Genomic DNA, 25,066 nt, shown 5'->3' with positions numbered 1-25,066 from the left:
AGTCTGGAGTACAGGACATTTATCTTCTGAGCCTCCATTGGCTCGGGGTCCGCCGCGTTGATGTAAGCCTCGAAACATGCTAGCCAGTGAGTAAAGTATTTTCTGGCGTCGGGCGAGTGAGGATCCAGCTGCAGCCGATTGGGCTTAATTCTGATATCCATTCTGTGGAAAATCTGACTGTAATAAATTGATGCACGATCAATTGCACAAAAACTAAAGTTGGGTACAACTGTGGCTTTATTACAGTCAGATGCCTGGCCTCCTGCTGCAGCTGGCGAAATGGCAGGGCACTGGAGGTCATACATATTTATACAGTTCTCCGTGGGCGGAGCCAGCCGGCAGGAGCTACTGGCGAACCTGTAGTGCAGGTCCTACCTTACATCTCCTATTACAGTGGATCACCACAACCAATACATTGTGGAACCAACAAGGGAACAGGCCATCTTGGACTAGGTGTTGTGCAATGAGAAATAATTAGTTGGCAACCTAGTTGTGGGAGAACCTTTGGGGATGAGTGACCCTAATATGATAGAATTCTTTATCAAGGTAAATAGTGAGGTAGTTGACTCTAAGACTAGGGTCCTGATCCTAATAAAGATAACTATGATGGAATGAGGCATGAGCTGGCTATGATGGACAGGAAGACATTACTGAAAGAAAGGACATTGGATAGGCAATGGCGGGCAATCAAGGAACACATAGATGAACTCCAAAAGTTGTTTATTCCTATTTTCCGCAAGAGTAGAAAGGGAACTGGGGCCAAACATTGGTTGACAAGGGAAATTGGAGGTAGTATTAGATTCAAAGAGGCAGACAAGTTAGCAAGACAAATCAATAGACCTGAGGTTGGGAATAGTAAAAGGCAGCAAAGGCAGGCCAAGAGATTGAATAAGAAGGGAAAATACAAGATGAAAGTAAACTAGCGGGAACACAACATTTTTTCTACAGGTTTGTAAAGAGAAAAAGATTGATGAAAACAAATGCAGACCCCTTACAATCAGAAACAGGGGAATTCATAATGGGGAACAAATAAATGGCTGAGGAACTAAACTCATACTGTGCTTCTGTCTTCGCAAAGGAAGACATGAATAATGTACCAGAAGTTCTGAGAAACATGAGTTTTAGTGAGGAACTGGCGGAAATTTGTATTAGTAGAAAAATGTTTTTAGGGAAATTAATGGGATTTAAAGCAAATAATTTTCCAGGGCTTGATAATCTTCATCCCAGAGTACTTAAGGAAGTAGCCCGAGGAATAGTAGATCCGTTGGAGGTCATTTTCCAAAATTCTTTGGACTCTGGAATGGTTCCTACAGATTGGATGGTAGCTAATATAAGCCCGCTATTCAAAACGGCAGGTAGAGAGAAAACAGAGAACTATTGTCATGTGAGAGTCCCTTTAAGAAATAGGTGTTTATCAAATGGCTGCAGTGATGTCATTGTGTGGGTGGAGCTGGGCTCTGCTCTGCCTTTTACTTTTGTTTTGAAGTGGAAGCTATTTTTGGCTCTGTGTTTTAGTTTTGCTTTCAGTTGGAGAGCTGCATTCAAACCAAGCAGCTGTATACTGATCTCTCTCTGTATGTTAAACAAGGTGTTTAGATCACTTGATAATTTAAAAGTGATAACTGTTCTCTGTAGAGAATTCAAACCTACTGTCTTTGTTAAAAAGTATTTTTGACTATGGATGTTGTTAGGAAAGTTACTAAGGGTTACCTATAGAGTATTGTATCTGTGGGGATTATCAGTGTTGGTTGTTGATCAGATGTTTACTGTGTGTTTATAAAATGTTAACTGGATTCATAGAATAAACGTTTTGTTTTAAAGATATTTTAGATCTCTGTTGCATCACACCTGTAATGCCCTTGTGCTCCTCATAACCAAAATCTATTAAAGGTTGTGGGTCAGGTGAACTCCATGATATACTTTGGTATTCTCTAAACCCTGGCTGATAACACCACAGACTAGTGGGCCTAACATTGGTAGTATGGAAGTCCATTATCAAGGATTTCTTGGCACAGCAATTGGAAAGCAGTGGCATAATCAGACAAAGTCAGCATGGATGGAAAGGAAAGTCATGCTTCACAAATCTACTGGAATTCTTTGAGATGACCAGGGAGACCCAGTGGATGTGGTTTATTTAGACTTTCAAATGGCCTTCTACAAGGTCTCACATAGCAGATTACTATTCAAAGTTAAAGCACATGGGATTGCGGGCAGTGTCTTGAGATGGAAAGAAAGCTGGTTAGCAGACATAAAGCTAAAAGTTGGAATAAATTAGCTTCTTCCGATTGGCAGTCAGTTACTGGTGGGGCACCTCAGGTATCTGTGCTAGGATCCCAAGTGTTCACATTATATATTAATGATTTGAACAAGGGAACTAAATGCAGTATCGCCAAATTTGTAGATGATACAAAGTTGGAAACTAAATGTAGTATCTCCAAATTTGTAGATGATACAAAGTTGGGTGGGAGAGGGAACTGTGAGGAGGATGCAGAGATGCTTCAGCGGGATTTGGACAGGCTGAGAAAGTGGGCAAATGCATGGCAGATGCAGTATAACTGATAAAATGAATGTGAGGCTATCCACTTTGGTAGCAAAAATAGGAAGGCAGATTATTATTTGAATAGGTGTAAATGGAGAGAGGTGGATACTCAGCGAGACCTTGGTGTCCTTGTGCATCAGTCGCTGAAAGTAAGCGCGCAGGTACAGCAGGCAGTAAAGAAGGCAAATGGTATATTGGTCTTCATAGCGAAAGGATTTGAACACAGGAATAGAGATGTTGTCAGAGGATACAACAGGGTATAGATAGATTGGAGATTGGGCACAGAAATGGCAGATGGAGTTTAATCCATCCAAATGTGAGGTGATGCATTTTGGAGGATCAAATCTAAGTATGAATTAAACTGTAAATGGCAGAACCCTTAGGGACATTAACACAATAATAATCTTTATTATTGTCACGAGTAGGCTTACATTAACACTGCAATGAAGTTACTGTGAAAAGCCCCTAGTCGCCACACTCCGGCGCCTGTTCGGGTACACAGAGGGAGAATTTAGAATGTCGAATTCACTTAACAAGCACGTCTTTCGTGACTTGTGGAGGAAAGCAGAGCACCCGGAGGAAACCCAAGCAGACACAGGGAGAACGTGCAGACTCCACACAGACAGTGACCCAAGCCGGGAATCAAACCTGGGATTCTGGCGCTGCGAAGCAACAATGCTACCCACTGTGCTACCTTGCCTTTCAGAGAGATCTGGGTGTGTAGGTGCACGGTTCACTAAAAGTGGCCAAGGTGATTAAGAAGGCATATGGCTTGCTTGCATTCATCAGCCGGGGCATTGAGCACAAGAGTTGGGAAATCATGTTGCAGCTATATAAAACCTGGGTTAGGCCGCATTTGGAGTATTGCGTGCAGTTCTGGTCAGACATTATCAGAAGGACATGGAAGCTAGAGATGGTGCAAAGAAGGTTCACCAGCATGCTGCCTGGTCTTGAGGATTGTGACTCTGAGGAGAGGCTGAATAAACTAGGATTGTTTTCTCTGGAAAGACGGAGGCTGAGGAGAGACCTGATAGAGGTCTGCAAAGTTATGTGAGGCATAGACAGGGTGGATAGTCAGAGGCCTTTTCCCAGGGTAGAAGTGTCAATTAATAGGGGGCATAGGTTCAAGGTGAGAGGGAAAAGTTTAAGGGAGAAGTTGCAGGGTAAGGTTTTCACGCAGAGAGTGGTGGGTGCCTGGAACGTGCTGCCAGAGGATGTGGTGGAAGCAGGCACATTAGCAATGTTTAAGAGGCATCTGGGTGGGTACATGAATAGGGAAGAAATAGAGGAAAACAGATCGAGTAAGGGCAGGAGTTTTTTTTTCCGTTAGGGCATCATGATAGGCACAGGCTTGGAGGGCCAAAGGGCATGTTCCTGTGCTGTACTTTTCTTTGTTCTTTATATTGCAATTGTATACGGCATTGGTGAGGCCACATCTGGAATACTGTGTGCAATTTTGACATCCTTATCTGAGGAAGGATGTTCTTGCTGTGGAGGGAGTGCAGTGAAGGTTTACCAGGCTGATTCCTAGGATGGTGGGACTGTCATATGAGTAGAGACTAAATTGATTAGGATCATATTAATCTGAGGAATTCACTACCACAGGAAGTAGTTGAGATAAAAACATTGTGTAGTTTCAAGAAGGAATTAGATGTAGCTCTTGGGGCTAAAGGGATCAAGGGACAGGCGGGTGGTGGTGGTGGTGGGGTGGGGGGGGGGGGGGGGGGGGCGGATCGGGGGATTAAACCTGATGATCAGCCATGATCATAATGAATGGCGGAGCAGGCTTGAAGGGCCGAATGGCCTCCTCCTGCTTGAATTAGAAACATAACAATTGTGCAGCTGTTCATTTCCTCCTGTCATTTAGCTTTGTTCAAATCTAACTCCTCCTCGGTTAGACCACAAACCTTTGTCTTATTCCCTTCCAACTTTTGAAGAATGATTTCACAGGATGTGGGGATTTCTGGCTAGGCCAGCATTTATTGCCCATTCCTAATTGCTCTTTAGAAAGTGGCATTGAGCTGCCTTCTTGAAATAGATCAGAGGTTGCATTTAGTGTGGATTAGACGTGGAGCAATATTCCATCTGCTCAACCCCAACTTTGCAACTGCACTCTGAAATGTCAGTGTGGCGATCTTCCATATAGCACACCATGGTATCTCTGATTGTAGTTTCAAACTTAGTGCCTAAGGAGGCATTATTCCGTACTGTGAGCCATTGCCCCCAGGAGCTGATTGGAGAGGGTAGAACATTGGGTGTGCCCAGATAAATGGTTGTTAGCATTTTCCAATTCTGTCCATTCCTCTGTTGCTACGACTGCTCAACTCCACACAGGACTCCAAAAGTCAATGCAGGGAACATTTTCCACCCAACGGTCTGGGTTGGCTTTGAATGTATGTCCCAGAGGAGGTGAAAGGTCGCGGTGTCGATCAATCCCTTAATTACAAATTTTACCTCACGTCTCAACAAAATCCATTTTAGTTCCACTGAAAGAAAGGAACCTTTCCTCATTGACTTGAAGCTTATTCCTCAGATATGAATGTTTTTTCAGTGCCAGAGTTCAGGGAGATGATAAGTTGACCCTTGGAGTGCCCTTGTTCTATTCACACGACAAAAGCATTTGTTCTTCATTGTCAACAAAGGGATTGTCGGATTCAATCAACAATTTGTTCATTCTGATTATAAGATTCAGGAGGTTAATGCATTGCTCAAATGTTGGTGAGGGTGAAACGGGTTTGAATTCATAGGACATTGGCACCAGAACTGAGAAAGGAGGGAGCTGTTCTGATGGGACGGTCTTCACCTTAATCATCAGGGTCCTGGCAAATCTGATAACTAGGGCTGTAGGTAGGGCTTTAAACTAAATAGTGGGGACGGGTGTTGGTGGTGGGGGGGCGGGGAGGCGGGGGAGGGAGGGGGTCAGTTGCGGGGAAAATTAGAGAATAAAAGTTAAAGGAGAAGATAGAAGTGCAGGTTAGTGATGAGGTGAATTGTTACCGACAAATAAAAGGAAAAGACAGAACATATGAATATTATATTGCACCAAGTATTCAGACACGAGCAGGGAAATTTATTAATAAAACAAACTTAAAGGTTTTGGGCGGGATTCTCCGCTGGCATCCACACCCAAGTTTCCCAGTGGCGTGGGATGGCCACAATGGTAAATCCCATTAGCAAGTCGTGGGAACATGAAGCATTCAGAACAAAATTAATGAATAAACAGCACAAATAGAGACAAAGGGTTATGATGTGGTGGCTATTACTGAGACATGGTTACAAGGAGACCAGGTCTGGGAGTTGAATGTCCAAGGGTACTCAGTATTTCAGAAGGATAAACAGAAAGCAAAACATAGGAACATAGGAAATCGAAGCAGGATGAGGCCATTCGGCCCTTCGAGCCTGCACCGCCATTCATTATGATCATGGTTGATCATCAACTTCAATACCCTGATCCTGCCTTCCCCCCATATCCCTTGATCCATTTAGCCCCAAGAGCTATTTCTAATTCCTCTTGAAATTACACAACGTTTTGGCCTCAACTACTTTCTATGGTAGTGAATTCTGTAGATTACCACTCTCTGGGTGAAGAAATTTCTCCTCACCTCAGTCCTAAAAGGTTTACCCCTTATCCTCAAACTATGAGCCCTAGTTCTGGACTCCCCCCACCATCGGGAACATTCTTTCTGAATCTACCCTTCTAATCCTGTGAGAATTTAATACGTTTCTATGTGATCCCCTCTCACTCTTCTAAACTCCAATGGATTTAATCCGAACTGACCTAGTCTCTCCTCATATGACAGTTCCGCCATCCCAGGAATCTGTCTGGTAAACCTTCGCTGGACCCCCTCCATAGCAAGAACATCTTTCCTCAGATAAGGACACCAAAACTGCACACAATACTCCAAGTGTGGCCTCAACAATGCCCTATCCAACTGCAGTAAAATATTGTTATTCCTATGCTCAAATCCTCCCACTTTGAAGGCCTCCTTTACTGCCGGCTGTACCTGCACGCTTACTTTCTGCGACTGATGCACAACAGCACCAAGGTCCCGCTGAGTATCCACCTCTCTCCATTTACACCCATTCAGATAATAATCTGCCTTCCTTCTTTTATGACCAAAGTGGATAACCTCTCATTTATCCATGTTATACTGCCTATGCCATTCATGTGCCCACTCACTCAGCCTGTCTAAATCCCACTGAAGCATCTCTGCATTCTCCTCACAGTTCACTCTCCTACCCAACTTTGTATCATCTGCAGATTTGGAGATACTACATTTAGTTCCCTTGTCCAAATCATTAATATATAATGTGAATAGTTGGGGTCCTAGCACAGATCCCTGCGATACCCACTAGTCATTGCCTATCAATCAGTAATGCTCTGGGGTCTCAAGTTCAAATCCTGCCACTGCAGATGATAAAATGTAATTGAATTCAATTAAAATCTGGAATTAAAAGTCTAATTTTGACCATGGAACCATTGTCGATTGTCGTAAAAAAAACATCTGATTCACAAATGTCCTTTAGGGTAGGAAATCTGCCATCCTTACCTGGTCCAGACCCACAGTGGTTGTCTCTTAACTGGCCCCTCAAGGGCAATTAGGGATGGGCAATAAATGCTGGCACAGCCTGCGACGCCCATGTCCCATGAACGAATAAACCAAAACTTTTTGCTTCCTGTCTGCTAACCAGCTTTCTATCCACCTCAAGACGCTACCTGTAATCCCATGTGCTTTAACTTTACATATTAACCTGCTATGTGAGACCTTGTCAAAGGCTTCCTCAAAGTCTAAATAAACCACATCTACCTGTTCTCCCTGGTCAACTCTACTAGTTACATTTTCAAAGAATTCTCGTAGATTTGTCAGGCATGATTTCCCTTTCATAAATCCCTGACTGTGTTTGATTACACCACTGCTTTCAGAATGCTTTGCTATGATGAAATCTTTGACTTCAGACTCACTGGTCTATAGTTCCCTGTTTTCTCTCTATCACCTTTTTTGAATAGCAGGGCTACATTCGCTATTCAAATCTGTGGGAACTGTTCCAGAGTCCAAAGAATTTTCGAAAATGACTGCCAATGGATCTACCATTTCTCGGGCCACTTCCGTAAGTACTCTGGGATGAAGATTATCAGGCCCTGGAGATTTGTCCACCTTCAATCTATTCATTTCCTCAGAACTATTTCTTTACTAATACTAATTTCCTTCAGTTCCTCACTAAAACTTGTGTTTCTCAGAACGTCTGGTACATTATTCATGTCTTCCTTTGTGAAGACAGAAGCAAAGAACAAATTTAGTTCCTCACCCATTTCTTTGTTCCCGATTATGAATTCCCCTGTTTCTCACTGTAAGGGACCTACATTAGTTTTTATCAATCTTTTTCTCTTTACATACCTAGATAAACTTTTACAGTCAGTTTTCATGTTCCCTGCTAGTTTACTTTCAAATTCTATTTCCTCTTCTTAATCAATCCCTTGGTCTGCTTTGCTGAATTTTAAATTGTTCCAATCCTCAGGTTTATTACTTTTTCTTACTAATTAGTATGCCACTTCTTTTTATCTAATACTATCTCTAATTTCCCTTGTAAGCCATAGTTTGGCCACAGTTCCCTTTCTACTCTTGCACCAAATAGGAATGAACATCTTCTGGTCTCAGAATCAGCGACCTGACTATTCACCTTGATGAAGAATTCTACCATATTATGGTCACTCATTCCTCAAGGATACTCTCACAACTAGATTACTACTTAATCCTTTCTCATTGCACAACACCCAGTCCAAGGTGGCCTATTCCCGTGTTAGTTCCTCAACATACTGGTCCAGAAAACCATCCTTTATACACTCCAGAAATTCCTCCTCTATTGTACTATGACTAATTTGAGTCACCCAATCTATTTTGTTGTGGGCCAGGGCTTAGAAACTCCACAGTGTATTATGGAGTTCACCTGACTAAAACCTTTATGTTGAATTTGGCTCGGGTTACTAAAAAAAGAATAAAAAGAGCAAGAGTAACTTATGAAAGAAAACATGGGCAAAATATTTTTTAAAAGATAACTTTAGCTTCTATAAGCATAGAAAAAGCAAGAGATTAGCTGAAGTGAATGTTGGTCTGCTAGAGGATGAGATCAGGGAATTAATAGTGAGGAACACAGAAATGGAAGACATTAAATTAGCACTTTCCTTCAATTTTCATGCTGGAGGACACTAGTACTATCCCAATAGTAACAGGTAATGCAGAGGTACCAGAAAGAGAGGAACTAGAACAGTGTGCATCAATGGGAAAACATACTAAACAATCTATTGGGATGGTGGGCTGAATACCTATATCAGGGTCTTAAGTGGCAGTGGAGGTAGTGGTTATAATATTCCAAATTTCCTTGGATGTGTAAAAGGTTCCAGTGGATTGGGAAAATGCTAATGTAACATCTTTATGCAAAAAAGGAGGGAGGCCGAAAGTAGGAGACCAGTTAGCTTAACGTTGGAAAATTGTTTTACTCCATTATTAAGGAAGTAATAACAGGATATTTGGAAAGTCAAAATCCAATCCATCAGAGTCAGTCAGCATGGTTTTGATTTGATTTGATTTATTATTGTCACATGTATTAGTATACAGTGAAAAGTATTGTTTCTTGCATGCTGAACAAACAATGCATACCGTACATAGGGAAGGGAGGAGAGACTGCAGAATATAATGTTACAATTGTAGCAAGGTGTAGAGAAAAGATCAACTTAATACGACGTAGGCCCATTCAAAAGTCTGTTGGCAGTAGGGAAGAAGCTGTTCTTGAGTCAGTTGGTACGTGACCTCAAACTTTGGTATCTTTTTCCTGACGGAAGAAGGTGGAAGAGAGTATGTCCGGGGTGCGTGGGGTCCTTAATTATGCTGGCTGCTTTTCCGAGACAGCGGGAATTGTAGACAGAATTTATGAACCCTTTTATGAAGGATAAACCATGGTTGACTAATTTGCTAGAGTTCTTTGAAGATATAACAAGCCAAGTGAATAATAGGGATCCCGAAGATGTAGTATATCTGGACTTCTGGTAGGCATTTGATAAGGTGCCGTACAGATACACGAGGTAAGAGCGCATGGGATTAGGGGTAATTTATTTGCTTGGATAGAACACTGGCTGATGGACAGAAGGCAGAGAGATGGGATAAATGGATCTTTTTCTGGTTGACAAGATGTAATTGATGGGATGCCACAGGGTTCGGTCCTCAGTCCCCAACTAATTACTATATATTGGATGTAGGGATAGAAGGTACACTGGCCTAATTTGTAGATGGCACTAAAATATATGGGATAGTAAGTTGCAATGAGGAAATAGAAATTTTAAATGGATAGGTAGGTTAGGGCCAAGGTTTGGCAGATGGAGTTTAAATGGATATGTGAGGGGTTATCCATTTTGGTTGTAAAAATGGAAAGGCAACTTATTATCTGAATGGAGAGAAACTTCAGAGTGCTTTGGTGCAGAGGGATCTGGATAACATTGTGCATGAATCGCAGAAAACTAGCATGTGGATCCAGCAGGTAAGAAGGAAGGCAAATGGAATTTTGGCCTTGAAAGCGAAAGGAATAGAGTATAAAAGGAGGGCAGTGTTGCTGCAACTGTACAAGGCATTGGTGAGACCACACCTGGAGCACTGTGTACAGTTTTGGTCCCCTTATTAGAGGAGGGATATAGTTACATTGGAGGCAGTTCAGAGGAGGTTCACTAGATTGATTCCAGAGATGAAGGGGTGAATTCTCTGTTCTCTGTTCCACCAGCAGTGCGCCCCCACCCTTGTGTTTCCCGGTGGCATGGGGTGGGGTGGCGACAATGGGAAATCCCATTGGCCAGCTGCTGGAACGGAGAATCCGGCTGCCAGCGATGACGCGCCCATGGCTGGGGAGGCGGAGAATTCACCCTAAGGTAGTTGTCTTATGAAGAGAGTTTGAGCAGTTTAGGCAGATACTCTCTCGAGCTTAGAAAAATGAGAAGAGAGCTAATTGAGGTTTATAAAATGATAAAAGGTATTGACAAAGTAGACGTGTAGAGGATCCTTCCTCTTGTAGGGCAATCTAGAATGAAGGTCATAGTTTTAGGATAAGGGGGAGCAGATTTAAAACAGAGAGCAGGAGAAATTACTTCTCTCAAACGGTTGTGAATCTGTGGAACTCACTACCCCAGTGTGCACTGGATGCCAGGACGTTAGGAAATTTAAGGAGGAGATAGAACTCTGAAGTTTCTCTCCATTTCGATAATAAATTGCCTTTCCATTTTTACAACCAAAATGGATAACCTCACACATATCTATTTAAACTCCATCTGCCAAACCTTGGCTCTAAACTACCTGTTGGATTCAACAATTATAGAGGGGGTCTTTTGCGAGAATTAACTAAAATTTACTGGAAAAAAATTATTCTTGAAAATTGAGTACTGAATCCGCAGATAGATTTTGAATTAGAAATGGGTTGAGGGGGGCGAGGGGACAGCATGGTGGCACAGTGGATAGCACTGGGACTACGATGCTGAGGACCCGGGTTCGAATCCCGGCCCTGAGTCACTGTCCATGTGGAGTTTGCACATTCTCCCCGTGTATGCGTGGGTTTCACCCCCCACAACCCAAAGGTGTGCAGCTTAGGTGGATTGGCCACGCTAAATTGGAAAAAAAATAATAATAATTGGGTACTCTAAATTTATTTAAAAAAAAATAAAAAAGAAATGGGTTGAAGGGTTCTGGAGAATGGGCAGGAAAGTGGAGTTGAGGCTGAGAGGCGATCAGACATGATCGTTTTGAATGGCGGAGCAGGCTCGAGGGGCTGAATGGCCCACTCCTGCTCCTAGTTCTCGTGCCCTTATGTTCTTCGGACAATCGACAATGGTTTCATGGTCATCGTTAGACTTTTATTTCAAATTTCAGCCTCTGCCATGGTGGGGTCCGAACCCGAGCCTAGTGAACTAGTCCAGGGGCAATACCACTAAGCCACCAATGCCCCTAGATGTGAGAGGGAATGACACGTTATTTATTACAATGAACAATGCATCTGAACTCTAGTCTATGGAATGTTACACATTGTGCATAGTATAAAGAGCGGCATGCCCCACATGTTTAGCATAAATTATAGTACAACAACACCAAGGACGTGCATTTAATTTAACATGGAAAAGCACTCTCGGTGATTCATAGTGACATCATCAGGCAATGAATGGATGTTAAGTCAAAGAAGGGTGCAGCACAAGAAATCACCACAAGCTTGGATAAGCAGTGGGTTCTGGAAAAGGCTTTAAAATCTTCGGAAGGAAATTCCAGAGTGTAGGAACTGTGCTGCTGAAGGCACAGCCACCAAGGTACAGCAAAAGGAAAGGAGGCTGAATCGGTGGGCAGACTTGGAGGAATGCAGAGTTCTGGAAATGTTCTAAGGCAGAGGTAGGAAGGGGGAGGAAGAGCCCTTGAAGGGATTTAAACAGGTGGATTAAAATTCTAAACAAGAGGCATTTACAGGGGCAGCGTGGCGGCACAGTGGTTAGCACCACTGCCTCACGGCACTGTGGACCTGGGTTCAAATCCTGGCCCTGAGTCACTGTCTGTGTGGAGTTTGCACCCCCACAACCCACAGATGTGCAGGGTAGGTGGATTGGCCACATTAAATTGCCCTTCAAGTGGAAAAAAATAATTGGGTGCTCTAACTTTATAAAATAAAAGAAGGGGCATTTAGGTTTGCAGGGGCAGGGATGAAGGGTGATCAGGAATTGTTGTGAGATAGGATGTAGGCTGGAGAGTTGATGAGTTGAAGTTTATGGAGCATAGAGATGGGAGTTCGGAAAGACAGTGTATTGTAATAGTCAGACCCAGAAACCAAAGTAACCCTGCTGTAAGGATCCTCCTGTTAATCCCTGTCTGTCCCTTGTTTTTCCCTTTTAACTTCTGTTGTTTTGCTATTTAAATTTTTCAGCTTGACAAGTAATGGGACCTATGCCTTTACATAGAAGAAGATAGGAGCAGGAAAAGGCCTTTTGGCCCATCGAGCCTGCTCGGCCATTCATCACGATCATGGCTGAACTGCATCTTTAATTTGAATGGCTGGCAAACTGAGGATTGAGTTATGAACTCAAGCAAGGCAGGTTGCAAAGAACTGTTTATATTTTGGATCAAGAGATTCAAGGGAAATCGGTGCTGACACATTGTGATGGACTTGGCTGTCAGCCAATGGACTGTTTTGAGTTGCTTGATCTCAATCAAAGGCCCCTGTCGATTGGTCGGGGTTTTCTCTGGAATGTTCCTTCCTCAGTGTGGCTATTTGCTTTAACTTTTGTTTTGGTCAGAAACTGGAGGGTCACAGTCTTGATCTCTCTCTCCTGGATTCTATCGGAAGATCCAAAGTAAAGATCTTTCTCTCTCCGGAGCCAGATTCAGTCCAGCCACTAGCTGCAGGCAGGGTGAATTGTTTAAACCCCCTTTTTAAAATCTTGTATGGGGAACTCTATTCTTATCTCAGTAGGGCTGTTAGTGACTCTGGTGGAGTTGGAAAAAATAATTAAATAGGCCTGAGGAGGATCCTTTAAATGAAGGCCAAGGTTAATAAAAGTTAAAGGACTCCCCAGAGGGAACCCGGGCAGCACGATAGCACAGAGGTTAGCACTGTTGCTTCACAGAGCCAGGGTCCCAGGTTCAATTCACAACTTGGGTCACTTTCCATGCTGAGTCTGCACATTCTCCCCGTGTTTGCGTGGGTTTCCTCCGGGTGCTCCGGTTTCCACCCACAAGTACCGAAAGACATGCAGTTAGGTGGAATGGACATTGTGAATTCTCCCTGTGTGTACCCGAACAGGCACCGGAATGTGACGACTAGGGGAGTTTCACAGTAACTTCATTGCAGTGTTAATGTAAGCCTACTTGTGGCAATAAAGATTATTATAAAGCCTGAGAGTCCTGACTGAATGATACTGCCAGAAAATCCCCATTTGCAAACCAGCCAATTGCTTTGATCCCTATGCATCCTGGGAAGGCAGCCTGCTGCAATGCCTCAGCATCAGAAGCAAGAACACTTTAAGAAAATGAGAGGAAAGAAAGAGAAAGAGAGGGAGAAGAAAGGGAGAGAGGCTTTCAGCTTAGGGTACTGGAAATGGGTGTGAAGCAGCCAGAACATGGAGGGAAGCTTAGTCCTCGAATGCAAATCAATGGTGATATGTTTAAATTTATACATGTTCTCCCAAAATTCGAGGAGAAGGAAGTAGAAGTGTTCTTTTGGGCTTTTCAGAAAATAGCAACCCAAATGGAGCGGCCAAAAGCAGAGTACATTGACTGGGTGAGACATAGGAGGTGTATGCTGTCTTGTCAGAGCAGGAATCTAAGGATAGATAATTGAGACAGTAAAACAGGACATTCTGGATGTATATGAATTGCTTCCCGAAGCATATTGGCAAAGATTTCGGAATTTAAGGAGACAGCCGGGACTGACCCATGCAGAATTTGAAAGGGTTAAGCAGAGCAATTTTAGTGGGTGGGTATGAGCATTGAGAGTTGAAACTACCTATGAAGCTCTGAGAGTTGGTATTCTCTTAGAGGAGTTTAAGAATCCATACCTTCAATAATAAGAACCCATGTTGAAGACCAGAGGGTGCATGCAGCTAGGCAATAAATAATATGGCTGACGATTATGAACGGATCCATAAATTTAAACCTTTGTTCCATCACCCCCATAATTTTGAAAAGGATAGCCATGATGTGGAGATGCCAGCGTTGGAGTGAGCTGGGGTGAGCACAGTAAGAAGTCTTACAACACCAGGTTAAAGTCCAACAGGTTTGTTTCGAATCACTAGCTTTCGGAGCACTGCTCCTTCGTCAGGTCAAGCTAGTGATTCAAAACAAACCTGTTGGACTTTAACCTGGTGTTGTAAGACTTCTTATTGAAAAGGATAGGAAGTGTGAGGGTGAGGGGAAGGCAGGGAACCAAGGTCGGGAAAGGATAGCTGGGAATGTTCCAAGATGGCATCCTGAGACCAGGAAGGAAGGAAGGTACTGCAGTTGGAGGTGAGACATGGAAGCCCATGTGTTAACATTGTAATAAGTTGGGACATGTTCATTCAGCATGTTGGAAGTTGCAAGGAAAGCCCATGGGACTTGTGGTGGTTCATAGCGAGTATTCTGAAAAGGAAATGAAAGTGGAGAATTCTATGACGCAGATTGTACGGTTAACTGGATTTAGGAGACCTGAGGGAAACATTGCTGTGGAGGCAGGTGTGAAGAATGTGTAGATGAGATATATGCTGGTTTTGTGTCTCAGCGGAAGGTCACCCATTTTCCTCAACTGATGTAGCCAAACCCATAACAATTTTAAGGTACATAGGGGCTACTTTCTCATTGGAGAAGGATTTGATTTTCCCTCATGAGAACTCAGTGAAAGCGGAGGTATTCATGAATAGGATAGGTGGAAGTTGTATCCCAGTTCCATTGTATAAAGTACAATTGGAGTGTGATTTAGTGTCAGTTGTTGTTGGGACAGGTTAAGGAATTCCCAGCAGAAGGATTAGACTTACTTTTGGGAAATAATTTAGCGGGAGTGATAGTTGCAGCTTTGCCGTGATTGCATAGAGTTTAATGGAATCACGACAGCTAGCACATGAGGTGCCAATGGTCGGGCATGTGGGAGTTAGGAAAACTCAATGGGAAGTGAATGACTCAAGAAAGGAGTTGTCAGCTATTGATCACATATCAAATGACAGAGGTAGTGAACCAGATCCTAAGTATTTTCAGATTGAAGATGTCCATATGGATGAAACGTCAGACAAGACTTTTGACTTTGTTTTGGTTATGATTATGAAGCCATCGAGTCATAGAGGTTTACAGCATGGCAACAGGCCCTTCAGCCCAACTTGTCCATGCCGCCCAGCTTTTAGCACTAAGCTAGTCCCAATAGCCAGCATTTGACTCTCATGCCTCCATACCCATCTTCCCCATCTAACTGTCTAAATGCTTTTTAATAAACAAAATTGTACCCGCCTCTATTACTGCCTCTGGTAGCTCGTTCAAGACACTCACCACCCTCTATGTGAAAAAATTGCCCCCCTAGACCCTTTTGTATCTCACCCATCTCACCTTAAACCTATGCCCTCTAGTTTTAGACTCCCCTACCTTTGACTCTCTACCTTATAGATGCCCCTCATTATTCTATAGACCTCTATAAGTTCACCCCGAAGCTTCCTCCGCTCCAGGGAAAAAAGTCCCAGTCTATCCAATCCCTCCTTATAACTCAAACCATTAATCCCGGTAGCATACGAGTGAATCTTTTCTGCACTCTTTCTAGTTTAATACTATGTTTTCTATAATAGGGTGACCAGAACTGTACACAGTATTCCAAGTGTGGCATTCCTAATGTCTGTACAACTTCAGCAAGACGTCCCAACTCCTGTATTCAATATTCTGACCAATAAAACCCAGCATGCTGAATGCCTTCTTCACCACCCTGTCCACCTGCAACTCCACCTTCAAGGAGCTATGTACCTGGACTCCTAGATCTCTTTGTTCTATAATTCTCCCCAACTCCCTAACGTTAGCTGAGAAGGTACTGTCGCGATTTGATCTGCCAAAATGTATCACCTCACATTTATCTAAATTAGACTCCATTCATCGGCCCACTGGCCCAGTTGATCAAGATCCTGTTGCAATCCTAGGTAACCTTCTTCACTGTCCACTATGGCACCGATCTTGGTGTCATCTGCAAACTTACTGACCATGACTCCTAAATTCTCATCCAAATCATTAATATATATAACAAATAACAGTGGATCCAGCACTGATCCCTGAGGTATACCGCTGGTTACAGGCCTCCAGTTTGAAAAACAACCCTCCATAACCACCTTTTGGCTTCGGTCGCGAAGCCAAATTTGTATCCAATCGGCTACCTCATCCTGGATTCAGTGAGATTTAACCTTTTTCAGCAACTTACCATGCCGTACCTTGTCAAAGGCCTTGCTAAAGTCAATGGAGACAACGTCGACTGCACTGCCCTCATCTACCTTCTTGGTTACCCCCTCAAACAACTCAATCAAATTCATGAGGCATGATTTTCCACTCACAAAGCCATGCTGACTTTCCCTAATTAGCCCTTGCCTCTCTAAATGCCTGCAGATCCTGGGCTCGATTCTCCGACATTGCGGCTATGTCCGCAGGATCCATCTGGTGTTCCAACCAAAATATCGGAGGTGGCCCCGAACCAATGCTCCGCCCGGTGGGAGCTAGCAGCCAGGACATGTAAAGCCCTACCTGCAGATAGGAATGGGGAATGACAGGGTCAGTGGCCGCACATGCGCAGGGCGCTGACCTGCGGCAGCTGTGTCCGCGCGCGGACCTGGCCTGCCAGATAGTGCCCACCTGTAAACCCCCTCGCCACCCCCTACCAGTCCCCCAGCCCCCGCCGAACCCCCCCAGCCAGCGGAATGGCTCCACCCCCACCCCCCCCCACCCTGACGCGAGATCTTTACAGATCCAGAGATGGGGTAACCCCAGGTTAAAGAGGCGTGAATTGTGTCAAGCCAATTGTGAATTGTATCCTACCAACTGTCCTGGCTTGACACAATTCACACCTCTTTAACCTGAGGTTACCCCATCTCTGGATCTGTAAAGATTTAATCACCTGCTAATGCTCGCATTCCAAGCATTGTTTGGCATCTTTGAATTTGTCTATATGTGTTTCTGGAACAGACCTCTTCATTCACCTGAGGAAGGAGCAGCGCTCCGAAAGCTAGTGACATCGAAACAAACCTGTTGGACTTTAACCTGGTGTTGTAAGACTTCGTACTGTGCTCACCCCAGTCCAACGCCGGCATCTCCACATCAGGATCAAGTAGTTCACTGAGTTGCCAATGGACTGATTCAACCTGCGACCTGGGGATCAAAATGGGTTTGATATCAATAGTCCAGCGTTTATTAGCAAAGCTTAAAACGGCAGCTCCATTCTTTTCACTATTTAACCAAAGGGAAAGTACAGCTCGTGCAAGACTGGATTGGGGACCAGGAATCTGACAATACAGAAGCAGTGGGGGGCATGGTAGCACTGTTGCTTCACAGCTCCAGGGTCCCAGGTTCGATTCCCGGCTTGGGTCACTGTCTGTGCGGAGTTTGCACGTTCTCCCCGTGTCTGCGTGGGTTTCCTCCGGGTGCTCCGATTTTTTCCACAGTCCAAAGATGTGCAGGTTAGGTGGTTTGGCCATGATAAATTGTCCTTAGTGTCCAAAAAGGTTGGGAGGGGCTACTGGGTTACGGGGATAGGGTGGAGGTGTGGTCTTAGGTTGGGTGCTCTTTCCAAGGGCCGGTGCAGACTTGATGGGCCGAGTGGCCTCCTTCTGCACTGTAAATTCTATGATTCTATGATTCAGTGGAATAGTAATGCTGGATGTCATCAGTGCACATGTTGCCATGTCTGCGTATGATAACACCGAGTGATAGGCGGTAAATGGGGAACAGCATGGGACTGAAGTTGAATCCATGGGGATCTGCTGATGTAATGGACTGCAGGTGGAGTGAAGAGAGGCCATTGTTTATGATGCTCTGACTAGAATGATATGGATGAGTAGAAGCAGGCGAGGGCAAGTTTCATTCCAGATGATGGGGGACAGCTTTGGAGGAGAATGGCCTAGTCAACTGTGTAAAGGCTGCGGGGGGAGGCCAAAGAATTGGATTTTGATTTATTGTCACGTGTACCCAGGTACAGTGAAAAGTATTGTTCTGCGTACAGTCCAGACAGATCGTTCCATATATGAAAAAAATAGGACATATGATAGAAATACAATGTTAATACATAGACCTAGACATCGGGTGAAGCATACAGGTGTGTAGTACTACTCAGGAGAGAAGGTGTGTGGAGAGATCAGTTCAGTCCAGAAGAGAGTCATTCAGGAGTCTGGTAACAGTGGGGAATAAGCTGTTTTTGAATCTGTTTGTGCGTGTTCTCAGACTTTTGTATCACCTGCTCAAAGGACGAGGTTTGAAGAGAGAATCTATCGGGTGGGAGGGGTCTTTGATTATGCTGCCCGCTTTCCCAAGGCAGCGGGAGGTGTAAACAGAGTCAATGGATGGGAGGCGGATTTGTGTGATGGACTGGGCTGTGTTCACTACTCTCTGAAGTTTCTTGCGGTCCTGGGCCGAGCAGTTGCCATACCAGGCTGCAATGCAGCCAGCAGAGGAGGAGGAACAGTTCACCATAGTCTCAGAGGATATAACTTGAGACTTAATATAGGGTCATTTCAATGCAGGATTGAAAACCTGATTGGTGAGGTCCAAACATGGAGTTGTGGGAAAGCTAAACATGGACTTGGAAGGTGAAAATGAAAATCGCTTATTGTCACAAGAAGGTTTCAAATGAAGTTACTGGGAAAAGCCCCTTGTCGCCACATTCCGCCACCTGTTCGGGGAAGCTGGTACGGGAATTGAACCCACGCTGCTGGCCTGCATTGGACTGCTTTAAAAGCCAGCTATTTAGCCCACTGTGCTAAACCAGCCCCGTGAAGGTGACAGCATGCTCAAACATTTTGGAAAGGGGGTAGGGAGGTTGGGATTGAGTGGCAGTTTGCAAGGGCAGAGAGGACAAGGGTGAGATTTTGAACTGGCCGATTTATTTTTTTAAGCCCATTTTGAAAGGGAATGGGGAGGGAGCCATTTAGAGGTCAACTTGCCAGAGGGCCGGGAAGGAAGTTAGGTAAGTTTGGTGAGAATGGTTTCAAAGGAGCAGAGCGAGGGTCTCACGGACATGGGAAAGAAGAAAGGCCCGGCATTTGAAAAATACCTTTGAAAACTATGGGATGTCCAAGGCTGCTTTGCAGTAAAAATGTTGCCAATGCTGTAATGTAGGAGACGTAGCAGCCAATGTATGCACGGTAAGATCCCACACACGTCAATGACCAGATAGTCTGTTTTTAGGTGTTGGTTTTGAGGGGGGCAAGAAACTGAGGGGAACTCCCCTGCCCTTCTTCACAAGGGTGCCTTGTAATCTTTCATATCCACCCCAGGAGTCAAACTTTAGCACAGAGGAATGTGGAAGAAATTGATTGTGAACCAACAGTCCCGCGGGAGAACATTTCTGAGCAAGTTTTATGTGCCTGTCGAGTTTCGATCATGAAGCGTCGATAGATGTAAGGGCCAGTTTAAGTCAGTGACATTATGTATCTCTGCTTCGTGACTGGATGTGATTTATGAAGGTGGATACAATGGCTGCAGTGGTGGCACTGAAGGAAAAGGAGAGATTTACAACTTCAAATTACGCGAACTCCTGCAAGTAATTTTGAGACCTGTTCTGTATCTTTGTTGGCTCCCTGATTTCGATTGGAAATTAAGGGATGAATTATTGGCAGTTTGGTGATGTGGAATTGTGCCCAATAGGAACTGGATTGAGAATGTCACTCATTCATTTAATTTAACAGCCATCAAAGCCAGGAAACCTCCATCCAATTGATCAGGGTTGAATTCAATGATGGATCTCAAAAGGGAAATAATAGTTATTTATATCTAGTGTCTTCAGGCCATTGAGATGGAATATTGAAATCCTGCTCTTTCTTAACATTTATTATTTCTTTCAGATCATTATTCCTTCGCTTCCTCCCCACCCTTTTTTTTCACCAGTTTGATCAATATGCCCAATCAACAGGGCAGGCCAGAAACAAGGCCGAGGCCTTTGAAAATGCTTGCCATCGGATGTGAGAATGGGCTGGTGGTGAGTATCCCATAGGTGAAATCTCACTGGAGCCTAAACCTGTGTGAAATGTTTTTGAGGCCCTCAAACAAGGCGAGAAAGGCTCTGTACAGATGTAAGTCCTCGCTTATTAACTTATAGAATCATAGAAGTTACAGTGCAGAAGGAGGCCATTCGGCCCATCGAGTCTGCACCGGCTCTTGGAAAGAGCACCCTACCGAAGCCCACACCTCCACCCTATCCCCATAACCCCATAACCCAGTCACCCCAGCCAACACTAAGGGCAATTTTGGACACTAAGGGCAATTTATCATGGCCAATCCACCTAACCTGCACATCTTTGGACTGTGGGAGGAAACCCACGCACACACGGGAGAACGTGCAGACTCCGCACAGACAGTGACCCAAGCTGGGAATCGAACCTGGGACCCTGGAGCTGTGAAGCAATTGTGCTAACCATTATGCTACCGTGACTTCAATCATTCCAGCTTCTTTCTCCTCCCAATGATGATCTTCCTGCAACATATCCTTCCATCTGCCACCTCGGCACACCTTGTTCCGTAACTTGCCCATGTGCTGTCTTGGGGTGCCATCCAACCAGAGCCCTGTGGTCAAGCATGAGGTTTGGATGCTTCGAAAAGAAAGTAAACAAGGTCAGAATTTTATGCTCTCCTGAGGACATATTGGCAGGCGGGTTGGGGGGTGGGTTGTAAATTTGAGTGATGCCATGGGTGTCATTTCCGGTGCCTACCTGCCCGCCCCAGTCCCACCACAGTTTTACATGCGGCGTGGGAGGCATCAGGTGACTCACCAGAACATTGTGTCAATTGAGGCCCTTAAGTCAGGGTCTCTTCCTGCGCCCGGTGAAAGTTTTCCTGTAGGGGGCAGAGCCTGGAACTAAGTTTGAAACATGTCATGATTGACTCCTCCACCTGTTAGGGCTATTGGCAGGAAAGAGGTGTTCGACCACCATGCTCCCCTCTCCGCACCCTGGCCTCCCTGGTCTGGCATCTTGCCCCCGCCTCAACTCTCCACACCCCCTCCCTGAAGCCTCTTATCCTTGCCCCATCAAAGTCCGCCAACCCAGCCGTTCAACTAACCCCCCCCCCCCCCCAATCCAGCTGCAGTGACCATCACTGCCAAGGACTGGCTGCAGTCCCAGCAGTGGCCACCACTCCCAATGGCGCTGCTGGAACAGGAAAGCAGCTGGCCATTTAATTATCTGGCAGCTCTCGGTGGTGGGACATCCTCCCCAGATTACGACAAGAGTGTCACCCTGAGCCAATTAGCATCCAGATTGGCTGAGGGGCAACCCGCTGGAGCAGGGGTGGTTTCGCCAATGACTTTACCCCAGGGCTAAGGTGAAGAAACAAGGGCACAGTGTAAAATCCTGCTCCACAGGTCTCTTTCTCTAAACGAAAAGGACATTCTTTCCCTTTAATTCTGGATTAATTGATGGTCTTCCAACAATCTGGGCTAGGACAAAGAGGTTTATGGTTTCAAGTCGCCATATCGGCTAGATTATCCATGGAACTCCTTGCAGTGAGGGCAGGAATTAACTGAGAGCGAGGCATTTCCTGCCTGTCTCACACATCATAGATCATAGAATTTACAGTTCAGAAAGAGGCCATTCAGCCCATCGAGCCTGCACCGGCCCTTGGAAAGAGCACCCTAATTAGGCCCCACGCCTCCACCCTATCCCCTTTATCCCCGTAACCCACCAAACATGTTATTTTGGAAACTAAGGGCAATTTATCATGGCCAATCCACCTAACCTGCACATCTTTGGATTGTGGGAGGAAACCGGAGCACCCGGAGGAAACCCACGCAGACACGGGGAGAACGTGCAGACTCCGCACAGACAGTGACCCAAGCCGGGAATCGGACCTGGAACCCTGGAGCTGTGAAGCAACAGTGCTAACCACTATGCTACACTGCTGCCCTATTACCTGCTGTGGAGCACAAGAGTTTCTTTAAACAACAGTTTACTGTGAACAGGCATTGTGGGGTGAAATTGCCAGGACAGGAGTGCCTAATGGGCTTACAGTGAATGGTTATCCTGTTTCGTACTGCACATGATTTTCAAGATTCTTTGACATTGATTCATCCACAAACCTTTATTATTTAATCTGCTGACTCATTAATGCTCCTCAAGTCACAGGGTCTGACTCTTTACAAGGGGGCATAAGGGCGATAAGACCAGAAGACATAGGAGGAGAAGTAGTCCATTCGGCCCATCAAATCTGCTCCATCATTCAATGAGATCATGACTGATCTGATGTGATAATCTTGAACTCCACTTTCCTGTTTTATCCCCATAATCCTTGATTTCTTTACTGATTAAAAATCTGTCTATCTCAGCCTTGGATGACCCAGTCTCCACAGCTCTCTGTGGTAATAAGTTCCAAAGATCCACTACCCTCTGAGAGAAGAAATTCCTTCCCATCTCTGCCTTAAATGGGTGACGCCTGACCCTGAGATTAATGCCCTCTGGTCCTAGATGCTCACATCCTCTCAGGATAGACCCTGTGAAGCCCTATGAGATTGCCATGGGTGCGATTCCCCAGAAAACTATCCAAATGCTGTATCGAGCGGGAATGGTCGCCAGTTTCCTGGGGCTCGGCCCGGCGGGGCCAGCACACTATTCAACGTTAATTGGTCCACTTAATAATAATAATAATCACTTATTGTCACACGTCAGCTTCAATGATGTTACTGTGAAAAGCCCCTAGTTGCCACAATCCGGTGCCTGTTCGGGGAGGGCGGTACGGGAATTGAACCCGCGCTGTTGGCCTTGTTCTGCATTACTGACCAGCTGTTCAGCCCACTGTGCTAAACCAGCCCCATGAGCCCATAAATAAGGCCCCATGAGCAGCACTTAGGCTGCACTTGCTCAGCCAATCCCAGCCAGCTCGCAACAATGGCGCTGAGGAGTCCGACCCCAAGATTCGGGGATGCTGACCTGAGGAGGCCAGGAGAGATGTCCTGTTCCCCTGAGGGTCCTGGAGGGTGAGCCACAGGGCAGCCAGTGCTGCCTGGGGTGAGGTGGCAGCAGCTGTCAGCTCAGGGAGTCTGACCAGGAGGGCTGGCCTCCAGTGTCGGACGAAGGTCAACGACCTACACCGGGCAGCCAGAGTCAGTAGACACCAACGTCCCACCCCCCCAATCTCCCAAGGGAACATCCCCCCAGGCAATTCCCAAACCTCCCTCCATCCCCCTTCCCCTTCAGCATTCCCTCCACCCATCCCTTCAACCCTCCTTCCACCTCAACCCTCCCTACCCATCCCACCCCACAACTGTGAACTATGCATGTGGCTAACGATGCCCTCTCTGTATCCCCTAATCGGCGGGAGAGGGCCCAGACTGGCCGGGGGGGGGGGGGGGGGGGGGGGGGCGTGGCTGGACTTGAGAATCCTCATCTCTTTTGAGGAACAGGCCCTGGAGGTGACCAGTGTGGCCGAGGAGAGGGCGGTCACCCACGTGGAGGCTGGTGGATGCCGCAGAAGTGAGGAACCACCGGGGCCCACCAGAGGACCTGTCAAACGTGACAAGTGATTGCCTTACTGACTGACCCATCCCTCCCACTGACCACATGTCCATTCTCCTGCAGGATCTCCAGCCAATGGTGACAGCACATCTCGGGCGATCCCCTCTCCTGACTCCAAGGAGAATACCTCGGAGAAGAGCTCCGAATATGCCACCATTATAGTCGCGGTACAGTTGTCATCCCCACCCTCCACCGGCGCAGATACACACACCTCGATGGGAAATGTTAGTGGTCAGGCTTCTGGGGCACAATCTGGTGAGCACCACATTGCTGCTAATGCACATCAGGTGGAGGCAGGGACCCCCAGGTGATACAGCAGTCGGACATCTGCTGGATCCTGGGACCCAGTTGGGTCCCAGCCTGATGCTGCGCCCCGGCATTGAATGTTTCGGAGAGGCCGAGATGTTCAGAGGGAAATGTCACCGTCACTCCAGCAGATCCATAGATGATTGGAGTGGTACCAGGGGCTATGGGCGCAGGATGTGTCACCGGAAATGAGTGGCACCGAGGCCAACACTACTAGGGTGGCGGCCACAGTGGAGATCCTGGTGCACAACGTCGGCACCATGAATGAAGTTGTCAAGGTGACGCGCAGTCGGTGTCACCCATGGTTGAGGGTCCCGGCAGTATGTCTTCGCACGGAGGCCTGTAACCCAGTTCCAGGCCGACCTTGATGGGGTTCCGCGGGACATGTCCCGCTCTCAGATGGGAATGGCCAAGGTGCTACAGAGCTTGTCTCAGTCATAGGTGGACATGGTTGAGGCACTGCAGAGCATGGACCAGTCACTGGGAGATGTGTCCCAGTCACTGGGGAGCATCGCCGCGGGCGTCGGCACGATGGTGCGGACCATGGGGAACCACCAGGGCTGGCAGAGCCAAATGATGCAGGGGCAGCCGGTGCCCAAACCAGTTGCCCCTCCATCCCAAGGTGAACCGCATGGTCCTCTGGGCACCGAGCGGGAGGAGGGGGGGTGCTGAGTGCCAACCCGGGCCAGCATTCCCGAGTTCCACCCCTCTGATAAGGCTGCATCTCGGGGGCAGCACAAGGGACAGGGTGGCACGGCTGTGCACATGCCGCCGACAAGTGAGCCGGGGCCCTCCAGCCCCAGAGCTCCTGAGGATGCCCGTCAGGGGCATCGAAGACCATGGGATGAGGTCAGCAGCCGGCTGCCCCCACCTCAGATGTACATCCTAGGGAAACACCAAGACATAGTGGTAGATCTAGGAGGGCCAAGCACGTTCAGCATGACTGAAGGCACTGGGGTAGGGGGTGGGGGCAGGTGGGCATTTGGTAGGGGGTGGGGAGGGGTTGG

This window comes from Scyliorhinus torazame, chromosome 4, assembly GCF_047496885.1.
Source record: "Scyliorhinus torazame isolate Kashiwa2021f chromosome 4, sScyTor2.1, whole genome shotgun sequence".
NCBI classification, from domain to species: Eukaryota; Metazoa; Chordata; class Chondrichthyes; order Carcharhiniformes; family Scyliorhinidae; genus Scyliorhinus; species Scyliorhinus torazame.
This window is presented reverse-complemented; position numbering follows the sequence as displayed.